We start from the raw sequence: 11,893 nt of genomic DNA, 5'->3' as shown, positions 1-11,893 counted from the left end.
AAATGGGGCCTTATTAAAGGTTAAGACGTAAAATAATACAAAACATTAATGCCAGAATGTCATACATTTCAATTTAATTTAAATTTCACAGAGCGGATAAAGCTCGACAGATTGTATATTTTTTTCCAATTACACGATATTAAAATGTATCTGTAATTAATCTCAAAACCTGGACTAGTGCAAGTCACACCCGTCCGTTAAAAGTTCTATAAATCAAGATACAATTATTGCCGTTATTATGATAATTGATGATGAACAATCTTCTTGAGTTGTGTATTTTTTTAGGTTCCGTGGTCCTACAAGAACCCTTGTAGTTCATCATCATGACCACCCGTACGTCCGTTTGCGGTTTAGCTTGGAAACTATGAGTGCTAGAAAGCTTAAGTAGGTACGCTGACAAAGTGCACAAACATATTTATTATTGTTAAAAGTAGGTAGATACGGAGCCGTGAAAAAAAAGAACTATTATCTAGACACGCGGTAGCGTGTCAAGCCAAGTTCAAGCTAACAGAACTGGCGAGCAGCACCATGTGTAATTTTACCCGAACCATTTGGCGCCACATTTGACCCCCTCGAAATTCAAAAACTATTTCACATAAACATGTAAAATTGGCTCATTTATTGAGACTTGCGAGATATATATTATGTGCTCCAAATTTCATAAATACAATTCAAACGGTTATTTAGATATTAACATCCAAAAATCAATCATTTTTATCACTGACTCACCTATAGATCAAATTATAACCCAGTTCCAGCTGACCTAGAAAGTTTAAATTTGGCATCTAGATAGGTAGTTGGATGAATACAAATCAGAAACTAGTTGAAAAATAAAAAAAAAATGAAATGAAAATAATAGTTAATTTATCATTTCATTATAATTTTGAAATTAAATTATTTCCGTACAAAAAGTAATGATATCCCATCAAAACATAAATTTTAATGTGAATGAGAGCAAAGTTCAATATTATGATATATGCTTGATTGGTTGACTTTATCGATAAAAGAAGTGAGATCTAAATGGGTGCCAAGTTCAATGGTCAGTCCTGAAATTTATTTATAACAATATAAAATATTTTACAGCAACTTATAATATATTTCTTCTTATAACTTAGGAATATTGAAGCCTAAGGTCGGACTTGGCCAGTTTTCGCAAGTTTTAAAGCTGTAAGTTCTTATATTATTCTTCCGAAAATTTGGCTTGCTGGTAGAAACTAGCCATCGAATATAGGGCTCTTCCATTACTGTTTTAGGTAGGTACTTAATAATAATTCGTACATGAGAATTAGCCAAGTCCGACCTTAGGCTTCAGTATATTATCCTAAGTTATAAGAAGAAATGATATTATAAGTTGTTATAAAATATTTTATATTGTTATAAGTAAATTTCAGGACTGACCATTGAACTGGCACCCAATGTAGATCTCACTTCTTTTGTCGATAAAGTTAACCAATCAAGCATATGTCATTATATTGAACTTGGCTCTCATTTCACATTTATGTTTTGATGGGATTAATGATTTCTCTGAAGTAAATTAGAAATTAATGATAACAATCAAAGGAAAACAATGATGAAAGAGATATACTTTTTATCCTTCAAGATATTTATTCAAATTTCGAAGCAGAATGGTTGCCAAGCAGGAAAGTAAAGACTAATTCCAAGGAAAAGTTTGTTATTGCTTTGACAATAATAGAAACAGAAAAGCCAAGTAGGTATATAATTTAGCTTAGGCGTAGGTACCTAGTTATTAAGGATCTGTTTTTTTTTTAAGAAGTAGCCAATTATGATTTCGTCAAAAATATTTTTAGTTATGGAATCCTAGTTTGATAATCTGAATTTTTCTATTTATAATAAATATATTTTTATAGGATTATTAAATACCGTACGCAAATGCGTTCTTTCAGTTTGGTATGCATTTAAAGAGCCTTTGTACACCGTGTTTTTTGCCCATTGAGCAGACATACAGTCGAGTTCATAATCTTGTGAGCAAAAATTTGATCAAAAATATCTGAACACGACTCTATTGTTAACGGCGTAGAAGCGTGTTCAGATATTTTTTGATCAAAGTTCATGACCTCGACTGTACAACTCGCGTGCGCATCACATTTACTCGTATATCGGCGCGCGCGTTTCAGAAAGTCAAAGCCGAAAACTTTCCTTCGTTTTTGCAAGCGTTTTACTAAGAACATCTTACCATAATTACCATAAATGAGATTTTTTGTCGATGTAATTTTGATGATATTTGGTATGCAGATAGCTGGTTCTCAATAATAACATATTAAAGGCTATTTTTTATTCCAATGGAATTGGGATACAGCAGTGGAAGAGTCACAAAAGGAAAATCTTTCTCCAGGCAAATGATATGCCTGGAGACCGAAGTCCAAAGGAAGAGCGTCAAAAGTTGTATTTAATTTTATGCATCCAAGTTATAAAACTTCGATGTTTGATGCAAGACATTTTTCTATAATTGATGACTAGATGGCACTAGTAGTTGCTACATATCTCAGTTTTTTTTTTATACAGTATAGGCTTGCGTTTGGCCACAATCACGCCTGATGGAAAGCGATGATGAGGTCTACGATGGAGCACGCTTGCCTAGTAAATGCTCATTCATCCTAGATTTGTAAAAAAAAAAAATCTAAATTGCTAAGTCTAGAGACATGCTATTTTACACCGTTTTTTTTAGGAATTCTTAGAATTTCAATTCAGCTGCCAGACTTGGACTTTTACACATAAACATGATAATGATATCACGCCGGGCTACGACGCGGCATAGTTTCACAATGCGTCGTCGTGCCGTGGAAAATCACGGTGCAAGCAGGCGTAGATTGCCACGACACGACGTCACATCGTAAAACGATGATCTGTCGTAGCACGATGCAATATTGTATCGTGTTTACGTGTAGGAGCCCTTAGTGATTCACGCGAGCAAAACTAAAGGCTATAATATACCTAATATATCCAATAAAATAAATCAGAAGTATAGTTTGATATCGAAATGTTGAAGGTGAATATGGAAGCTGTGAGCTCTTAAGCTCTTATTTATTGTTTCACATAAAATAAATGAAAACTCGAGAAAAACACGAATATATCCACACTTAAGCATTAAGCCCTACTCGAATGAGAAAACATCCAAAGCAAACAGCAAGCGTTCCCATTTTATGATAAAAGCAAATACAAGAGAAAGAAATACGCAATAAATACCCTTTATCTCCCTCTTATCCGCTAGACAAGAGCAGATAAACAAACGAGCTGATCGCGGTTACAAGTTACATATGGTGCTGGCCGATGAAAAATGAATACCGTTTACTATGTTGGATTTGATTTTAAGATGTTATAATACAATCGAGGAAACTGAATCTCGTACTAACGTTTTCACAAATTGTCTTCGTGGTGATTTATTTCGGGCAGATAAACAATGACATTTACAGTAAAAAGGTTCCACTCTTGCACTATATGCAATTTCTTCAACTGTAGATTCTGTTTGTAAGGATGAGATTCCTTTCTATATGTTAGCATAGTTTCCTTTTAACTAATAAAAATAAGTTATAATAGGTATATATTTGCGAGACATTAAAAAAATGACGTAGTAAAAACAGTATAAACTTATTTTGTCCGCACGCACTTAGTGGCCGCCATGATTAAGATAGGTACTTTCCATTAAATATCAATATAGAATTATTACGGAATAGGTATTGTCTATGGTTAGTTTATTGAATTCTATTTTCGTAATATTGGCCGTTATCGTTCGTGTATTTACTATGTAAATACATATATAAAGGTATATTTCAGGACACATAATACTAGCTATTTGTCTTACTACTTCGTCTGCAAAGAATTCATGTACGCTGTACGGGACTCCGTCTATTAATATCGAAAACTATTGTTGAACCAGGGTTGAACCGTAAAAGGCTTTATTCCACAAATCACTCATAATCGCTCGAGCTCATAAACTCGTCTGGGAATGGTTTAAGCCCAACTCGTGTCTCAAATTAAGATCGCAAGACACGTGTCGCGTTAAACGACGGTTAATCGCGGTTTAGGTCGGTGCGCTCCGCTTGCGACTTTGCGACGAAGAAAATCTGTGCGTGGAAAGAATTTGTGAATTTCTAATTTCATATGTGAAGCGGTTAAAAATACATCAAAAGACGTGATTAGTCGCTTCAAAGTTTTAAGTTAATGTATATTTTATGGACGTCTACGATAATCATCTATCATAATAAATTTTCTATGGTAATCAATGATCACTGCAAAACAAGTCTCTTCTATTATAAAAGTATGGTTAGAGCTTGTAAGTCACCGGGGCATGATAGTCTCAGCATTGAGCATCTGCAATACGCTGGTGGTACTTGCCCGGGGTTTCGGCAATGTTGTACACCCAATGTTTCAGACACTGTTATTTACCTGATGATCTTATGCCTACTATATTATAGTCCCGATTATTAAAAATAAAACTGATGATTCATCGGAGCTTTCCAATTATAGACCAATCTCTTTAGCAACCATCGTTGATAAAGTGCTGAATAGTGTCATAGACGGTTACTTGGACAAGCACCTCCATTTAAATGACTTATAGTTTGGCTTTCGGTCTCCCGGAAAGTCCCTTCCACCGAGAGTGCTATCCTGTGCCTGAAGCGCACTGTCCATTACTATATACATCTGGAAGAAACGCCGGGGTTTGCTTGCTATCTAGATTTGTGGAAAGCTTCGACTTGGTGTCCTAGCATGTATTGTGGGACAAGTTGGAAAAGGAGACGATCGTGCCTAGTGAAATCACGTCCTCATTAAGGTACTGGTATCTTAATCAAAATAACAGCGTAAGATGGGCGCATCTCTCTCAGACGAGTATGGATTGAAGTGTGGGTTGAGGCAGGGGGTTGACTTCTTCTCGGCTCTTCAATTTGTACATGAATGGGCTTATTGATGAGCTCAGCAGTTCCAAAGTAGGATGCCATGTTGATGGCGTTTGCATAAATAATATTAGTTATGCAGATGACATGGTGCTCCTGGGCCCCTCAGTAGGTGCACTCAAGAGTCTATTGCACACTTGTGAATGTTATGCGGTGGCCTATTAGGCTCAAATATAATGTCAGTAATAGTGAGGTGATGGTTATTCTGTGCCACCAATCCTGCTCTCTGGTGCTACTTTAAAAACAGTCACTAAGTTCATGTATTTGGGTCATGGTCACTGATAACTTGAGTGATAATGAGGATATTGAGCGGGAGTAGAGGGCGTTGGCACAATGCGCAACATGCTGGCTCGCGGGTTCGCGCGGTGTACGAGGGACGTAAAAATCACCCTTTTCAAGGCTTTTTGTGTCTCCTTTTACTCGTGCGCCCTGTGGGTGAGCTACACGCTGAGGGCGTACAACGCGCCCCATGTTCAATACAATACAATAACGCGTTCTGGGTGTTGATGGGACTGTCGCGGCATGTTCGCAGACGCACGGACGGACGGGTTTGCGGCCATCATGCGTGGAGGTGCGCTTCGCGTAAGGCTCGCCTGCGCGCCAGTCCCAACGTCTGAACGTGTTTGCAAACTGCTGGGACGGCCCCATGATGGCACGGTGATAGAGTTGTGGATAACGCTCATTTCGAGGCTTAAGGACTCAAACTCTTAAGACTCCAGAGTCTTAAAGACTCAATTATATTTGCGAATTAAATTTGCTTATTTTGTGCGTATGGGTGCAAAAAACCGTCTTTACGGCCTTTGAGTCGTTACGCCTCGAGAGTCTTTAGGGTTCGAGTCTTTAAGCCTCAAAATGAGCATTTTTCACAACACTACACGGTGGACATCCTTAGTCCTTACATGTTTAGTGGTGAACTGCTTAAATGGTGTTAAGTTAGAGTAAGTTAAACTTCATTGTTATCTTTGGTTTTTATGTTTTTGTTTTTACTAACATTCTTATATTCTTATATTTTACAAACTTGCTTATTGTATGCCTTTAACCTACTATTAACACAATTAATTGTTTATGGACTATTATGTCTGAAATAAACATTTATTATTATTATTATTCATTTAATTGCCGCATTTAAATAATAGTAGGTATATTTTACAAGTCCCTAAATTTTACTCTGAAGGTGGTTAGTCACTCAAGCTTTAGTGAGGGTGACTAAGAAAGGCTCGTGGTGTTTACAAATGGATTTTACTTTTGAGGTGAAATCAATACTTTTCACTTTAACTGCGAGAAAATATGAGTATTTTCATCCATTGATTGCGTATTAACCGAATGTATTTTAGATAAAAATTACCTATAATTATAATACATATGTAAGTAATACTACTTTTAAGTTACCAATAAAACTTAAATACCCATTATTTACTTTTGACTTGTATAGAAGCCAACCTGTACTGTTTCAATGTTAAAAATAGGCCCCAAGAGGAGTTCACAGGGCTGCGTAATTAGATTGTGTGCAGGCGCATAATGAGGCGCTAATTAAGGGTAATCAAATGTGCGTCAATTACGTTGCCAGCCCTTACTTCTAGATTGAAATCCGAGAAGCTGGATTTTAAATACATATGGAAATAAATGTTAAATTATCAACGGTCACGTAACGGTCAAGTAATGGTTAGTTACAGAGCATTCCTATTTTAAAATGACCAAACAATCGGCAAATGTCATCTAAATATATATATAATATATTATTATCATTTTGATTCTAAATGTACGCTCAAAAATAACTCTCTTTTTGTTTGACTCAAGACTTGGTTTCGACACAACTTTTTGCTTTTCTGACAGGTTAGTGTTAATGTTTTTTTTATCACACTTGTTCGTAAACAGTGTCGTAACATGCAAGTGAACTTGGTGCACCTAATAGGCGCGAGCGCTAGCTGCGCCAGCAGCGGTATCGGCAATTTCGGTAAAAGTAATATTTTTTGTCTTACAAATGTAGTACTATTTTACTCACAAATGTGATGAAACTGATGAAAAACATCAACAACAACAACATCTTCGACTTTGGGCTTGCAATACTGAATACTGACTGAATTTCGTTCGTAATTCTTATTTACCGCCCTTTCTTATTTACGAGCAAATAATTAAAACATAGATTTCCCTTTTCATACAAATTAAATACTGCTATCAACGTAGAACCCAACTGACGTCGCTTGTCACGCTACAAACATCAAATATTTTGCTTTACACTACTGCTTCGAATAAACTTTAAACAGTGTGTAATATTTTTTCAATTTATCTTTAAATTTTATTGTATTAAATGATATCAAAGTTACATTATCATTAACAAGGCACTAATTTCTTATTCCGAAAGCACCAAATCGACTCAAGCAGAACCGTGCGCAAAGTACCGTTTCCCGCACACGTCTGAAAATTTGATAACCATGTCACATTACCATTATAATGAAACGTCATAACGCGAAAGGCCCCCACTTGTTAAGCCATTAAAAACCCCCATAAAAATTTACCACACTTCCCTCCCCTTCCAAATGCCTCCAATACTCTGGTCATGTTATTTGAACACTTTTTCCTGTTAATCGTCCGCGACGAACAAAATTAGAGCCATAATTCACCAAATTTTTATGAAACAAATTTTAGGCTGGTAAATCATATCTTTTAGGTTAAATTGAATAAAGATATGGTGATAAAAGGTAATTACCATAAATTGCGTGTAGGCCGTGTAAGATAATAGCTTGAACTTAGAGGGGCGGGGCGGATGCTGGGATGAAAGGCAGATTAGACCAAAGGGACTTCTTTCACTGTGCCCCCGCACCAGATATTCTTAAACGGTCATAATACCGTCGTTTATATGTACATATTATTTGTTTGAGCGGTTTACTTTTTATTAATTGAAAAACTTAATACCTACTCACATACAACTTTCTTAAATTTTTAATATCTTTTTGTTATGCTACGCTACTTTGTCACGAATAAATGTTTTCTATTTCAATTTTTTATTACTATTTCACATATTTTTGAAGTTTACTATAATGAGTAAAAAAATAAATTTATTCGTTAGGTAAATATTCTAATAGAAACGGTGTTTCCTTTTATCACAGACAGAAATTTCACAGAATTTCGTTTCGCAGAAAATGTTTCATATAATATTTAGTCCTTGTTAAGATTGGTTTTTGGAATCTTTTTGTATTTTTTATTTCAATTCCAAATTTTTTGTTACTTTTACGGTCATCCCGTAAAACCTGTATCGAAAATACAAACTGAAATATAGATGCACAGAAAAACCAGAAAAATAAGACCAGCGCTGGGAATCGAACCCAGGTTCTCGGCATTCCGTGCCGTGTGCTATACCGCTACACCTCCTCTGGACAATGATACAGACACGAATTTCTCCTATGCACCTCATGTCTCAGCTTGTGTTGTTTCTTATTTAGCCACTTAAGCAGCGACACTAGCGACATCTATGCCGTAGCCCTCATCGAGAAACTTTTTCGGCACTCCATCGGAACTAACCGCTCACCCGGACAAGAGATATCGTTATTAAGCAATCAAATTAAGATTGTTTTTTTGGAATCTTTTTGTATTTTTTATTTCAATTCCAAATTTTTTATTTCAATTACAATTTTTTTGTTACTTTTACGGTCATCCCGTAAAACCTGTATCGAAAATACAAACTGAAATATAGATGCACAGAAAAACCAGAAAAATAAGACCAGCGCTGGGAATCGAACCCAGGTCCTCGGCATTCCGTACCGTGTGCTATACCGCTACACCACCGCTGGACAACGATACAGACACGAATTTCTCCTATGCACCTCATATCTCAGCTTGTGTTGTTTCTTCAAGTCCAAAGGTCCAAGTGTCCTTTAATAATAGTTACGAACCTACCAGAAAAGTAGGTTAGATTTGGTTGGATTAGAACTCGACCAGAAAGCGAATCGTTACCAGCGAAGAAGATGAGGTTAGAATTGTGACCCCACCAGAATGGGCATTGCTACTAGAAAAGTAGGCTAGGTTAGGTTAGAACTGTGACCCACTAGAAAACTAATTCCTACCAGAAAAGAAGGGTGGTTAGGTTACCCCACAAGAAAGCTGATCGCTACCAGAAAAGTAGGTTAAGTTAGGGTAGAACTGTGACCCCACCAAAAAGCAAATCGCTACCAGAAAAGAAGGTTAGGCTAAGTTAGAACTGTGACCCCACCAGAAAGCGAATCGCTACCAGAAAAGTAGGTTAGGTTAGATTAGAACTGTGACCCCACCAGAAAGCGGATCGCTACCAGAAAAGTAGGTTAGGTTAGAACTGTGACCCCACCAGAAAGCGAATCGCTACCAGAAAAGTAGGTTATGTTAGAACTGTCACCTCACCAGAAAGCTAATCGCTACCAGAAAATAAGGTGAGATTAGGTTAGAACTGTGACCACACATGAAAGCGAATCGCTACCGTTTTAGAAGGGTATGCAGGTATGAATTGAAAGGTTTAGAAACTACAACCAGCGTTGCAGCCCTGGTTACAGGGCTACGGCACATGCTGAGCTGAGTCCTTTTGGCATCACACTACAGCACAATGTCTCTAATTTTTCTCTATTCTTCTATTTATGTTTTTACTGTGTTTTTTTTGTGATGTAGTGTATTTTTGTTGTCAATAAATGTTGTGAGTTTAAGTTTGAGTTTGTACAACCAGATGAAATGTTTTTCTTGGTAATATGTTTCATGTGAACTAAATAATATACGAATAAAAAAATATGCAAATTTCTTAAAGTAAGTTTTCCATGTATTGATTATTCTATGAAACAATAATATGAGAAAAAAATCTTTTAAACGAATTTCTATTTAAATGTTGTCTGCGAAACAACGTAGGTACAGCCTTATAGAAACATTTCACAAGCACATATGTATTTATCACTATGAGGAGAGTACCTAAGTGCTTAATAAAATATAGCAAATAATAAAAATCAAAAACACACATACACACACACTTACAATCATTCGCATTTACAATAGGACATAAATAATCACCACGAAAGAAAAAGATAAAACGATACCTAATAAATAAAAAGGTTGCCTGGAAGAGATCGCTCTGAAGCGATAAGGTCGCCTATTGCTTACCTTAGAAAATCTCTATGTATATACTTGTGTTCTCTGTACTGTTTACTGTATTGGTGTGCAATAAAGAGTTATTGTATTGTAAATCAATAGAGTTTTATGTTCAGCGTATCGTATTTAAAGTAAGCAGTGTCTACGCTGTGGTTATCACATCTGTGATAAAAGGGTCGGCTCCGACATATTAATTATATTTGAGGCCTCGGACGCCAAGAAACAGCAGAGCTCCTTATTTTGTTATTAAGGTAGCTTACTCAATATCATGAAAATAAGAGTTCTTTTGGAAATTTATTCTGTTAAGTTTGTGTTGCTGGGGACTTGTTTGAGGTTTCATTAATTTTATAATGATTAGCATCGGTAAAACTTAAGTACAGTATGTAAGAGTAAACGTAGACCAACAAGTGTGGGTGTAATTAAAAATCTAAACTATAGACTAAAATTGGTTATTTAATATAATTTAATTACTACTAAAATGCGTCTTATTGAACCATTTTTTTAATTTATATCTCGCTAATTGAAAGCTACATTACTCTCATAAACATAGGCGACTAATTTTATAAACATGTTCTTTAGGATAAGGGTAGAAAGAGACTGTGATTACGATTGCGGGCGCCCGCAGCAACAGAGTATCTGTGGCCGTAATATCTAACGCCTGAGCGCTGGCGATCGCAATAACCATGATAACCATCTATCTCTTTCTGCCAAGTTATTACTTCATATATACTCGAGCGGCACAAAATTTGGCCCACTCTCCATACAAAATAACCTTTTTTTGCATACATTTGACGGCCAGATTTTTTGCCGCTCAGTATCTATATATATAAAAGGCAAAAGTGATTGACTGATGTATCAACGCACAGCCCAAACCGCTGGTTCTAGGGATTTCAAATTTAGCACGTAGGTTCCTTTTATGGTCTAGGGGTGCACTAAGAAAGGATTTTTTTAAATTCACCCTCTAAGGGGGTGAAATGGGGGTCCAAAGTTAGTATGGGGAAACAAGATTAGTTAGACTATTTTATTCGAAACTTCACAGGAGTATTCTTAACAACAAATAAGTGAACACGTGTTTCAGGTTTTTTGAGAATTCAACCCCTGAAAGGGGTAATGTGGTGACAAAGTCAATCGAAAATCAGTCGTTGATATTTCAACGCACAGCCCAAACCACTGAACCTAGAGACTTGAAATTTTGCACATAGATACCTTATACAATGTAGGCATCCACTAAGGAAGGATTTTTAGAAATTCTAACGGTAACGGGAAAAACGGGATTTATATATTCGATTCCGAGTGACCCTATCTCAGTAACTGTACTAACTAAACTTCAAATTTGATTCACAAGTAGGTATTACATTAATTAAAACATAGATTTCAGGATTTTTGGAAATTCCCAAGGGATAAGGAAAAACGGGATTTATATATTCAGTTTAACTGAATTCTATGAACTATAATTACTAGACTCTTCAAATTTAGCATAGAAGTAGGTGATTATAATAGTAAAAAACAGTTTTAAGGAATTTTGGAAATTCCCACGGGATAAGGAAAAACGGGATTTATATTCAGTTTAGCGGGATCGATTTTTCATTTTACTGGTCCTAGAAAACTAATATTTGCATATAGGTTCCTTGAGGAGTGTAGGGGAACACTACAATAGGATTTCCAAAGTTCTGACGGGAACGGGAAAATGGGATTTTTCGTTTACTAATCGCAGAAGGCAGCAACTTGGCATGTAAGTTGCTTGAGAAGTGAAGAGAACCATTAAGAAATAATTTCCCGAAATTCCCACGGGAAAGGGAAAAAACAGGATCTTTCATTTTAATGGTCCCAGAAAGCTGAAATTCGGCATGTAGGTTGCTTGGGGATTGTAGAAGAGCGTTAAG

The 11,893-nt window shown here is 36.2% G+C and overlaps 1 protein-coding gene across 1 annotated transcript in view; it reads right to left on the bottom strand.

The window, feature by feature from the left end:
- Positions 1 to 11,893, bottom strand: part of LOC141433730 (vacuolar protein sorting-associated protein 16 homolog) — a 100,404-nt gene that overhangs the window by 62,782 nt on the left and 25,729 nt on the right. The gene's annotated exons all lie outside the window — the stretch shown is intronic.

This window comes from Choristoneura fumiferana, chromosome 12 (assembly GCF_025370935.1).
Source record: "Choristoneura fumiferana chromosome 12, NRCan_CFum_1, whole genome shotgun sequence".
NCBI lineage: Eukaryota > Metazoa > Arthropoda > Insecta > Lepidoptera > Tortricidae > Choristoneura > Choristoneura fumiferana.
The sequence above is the reverse complement of the archived record's forward strand: the minus strand, read 5'-3'. Positions and strand labels throughout refer to the sequence as shown.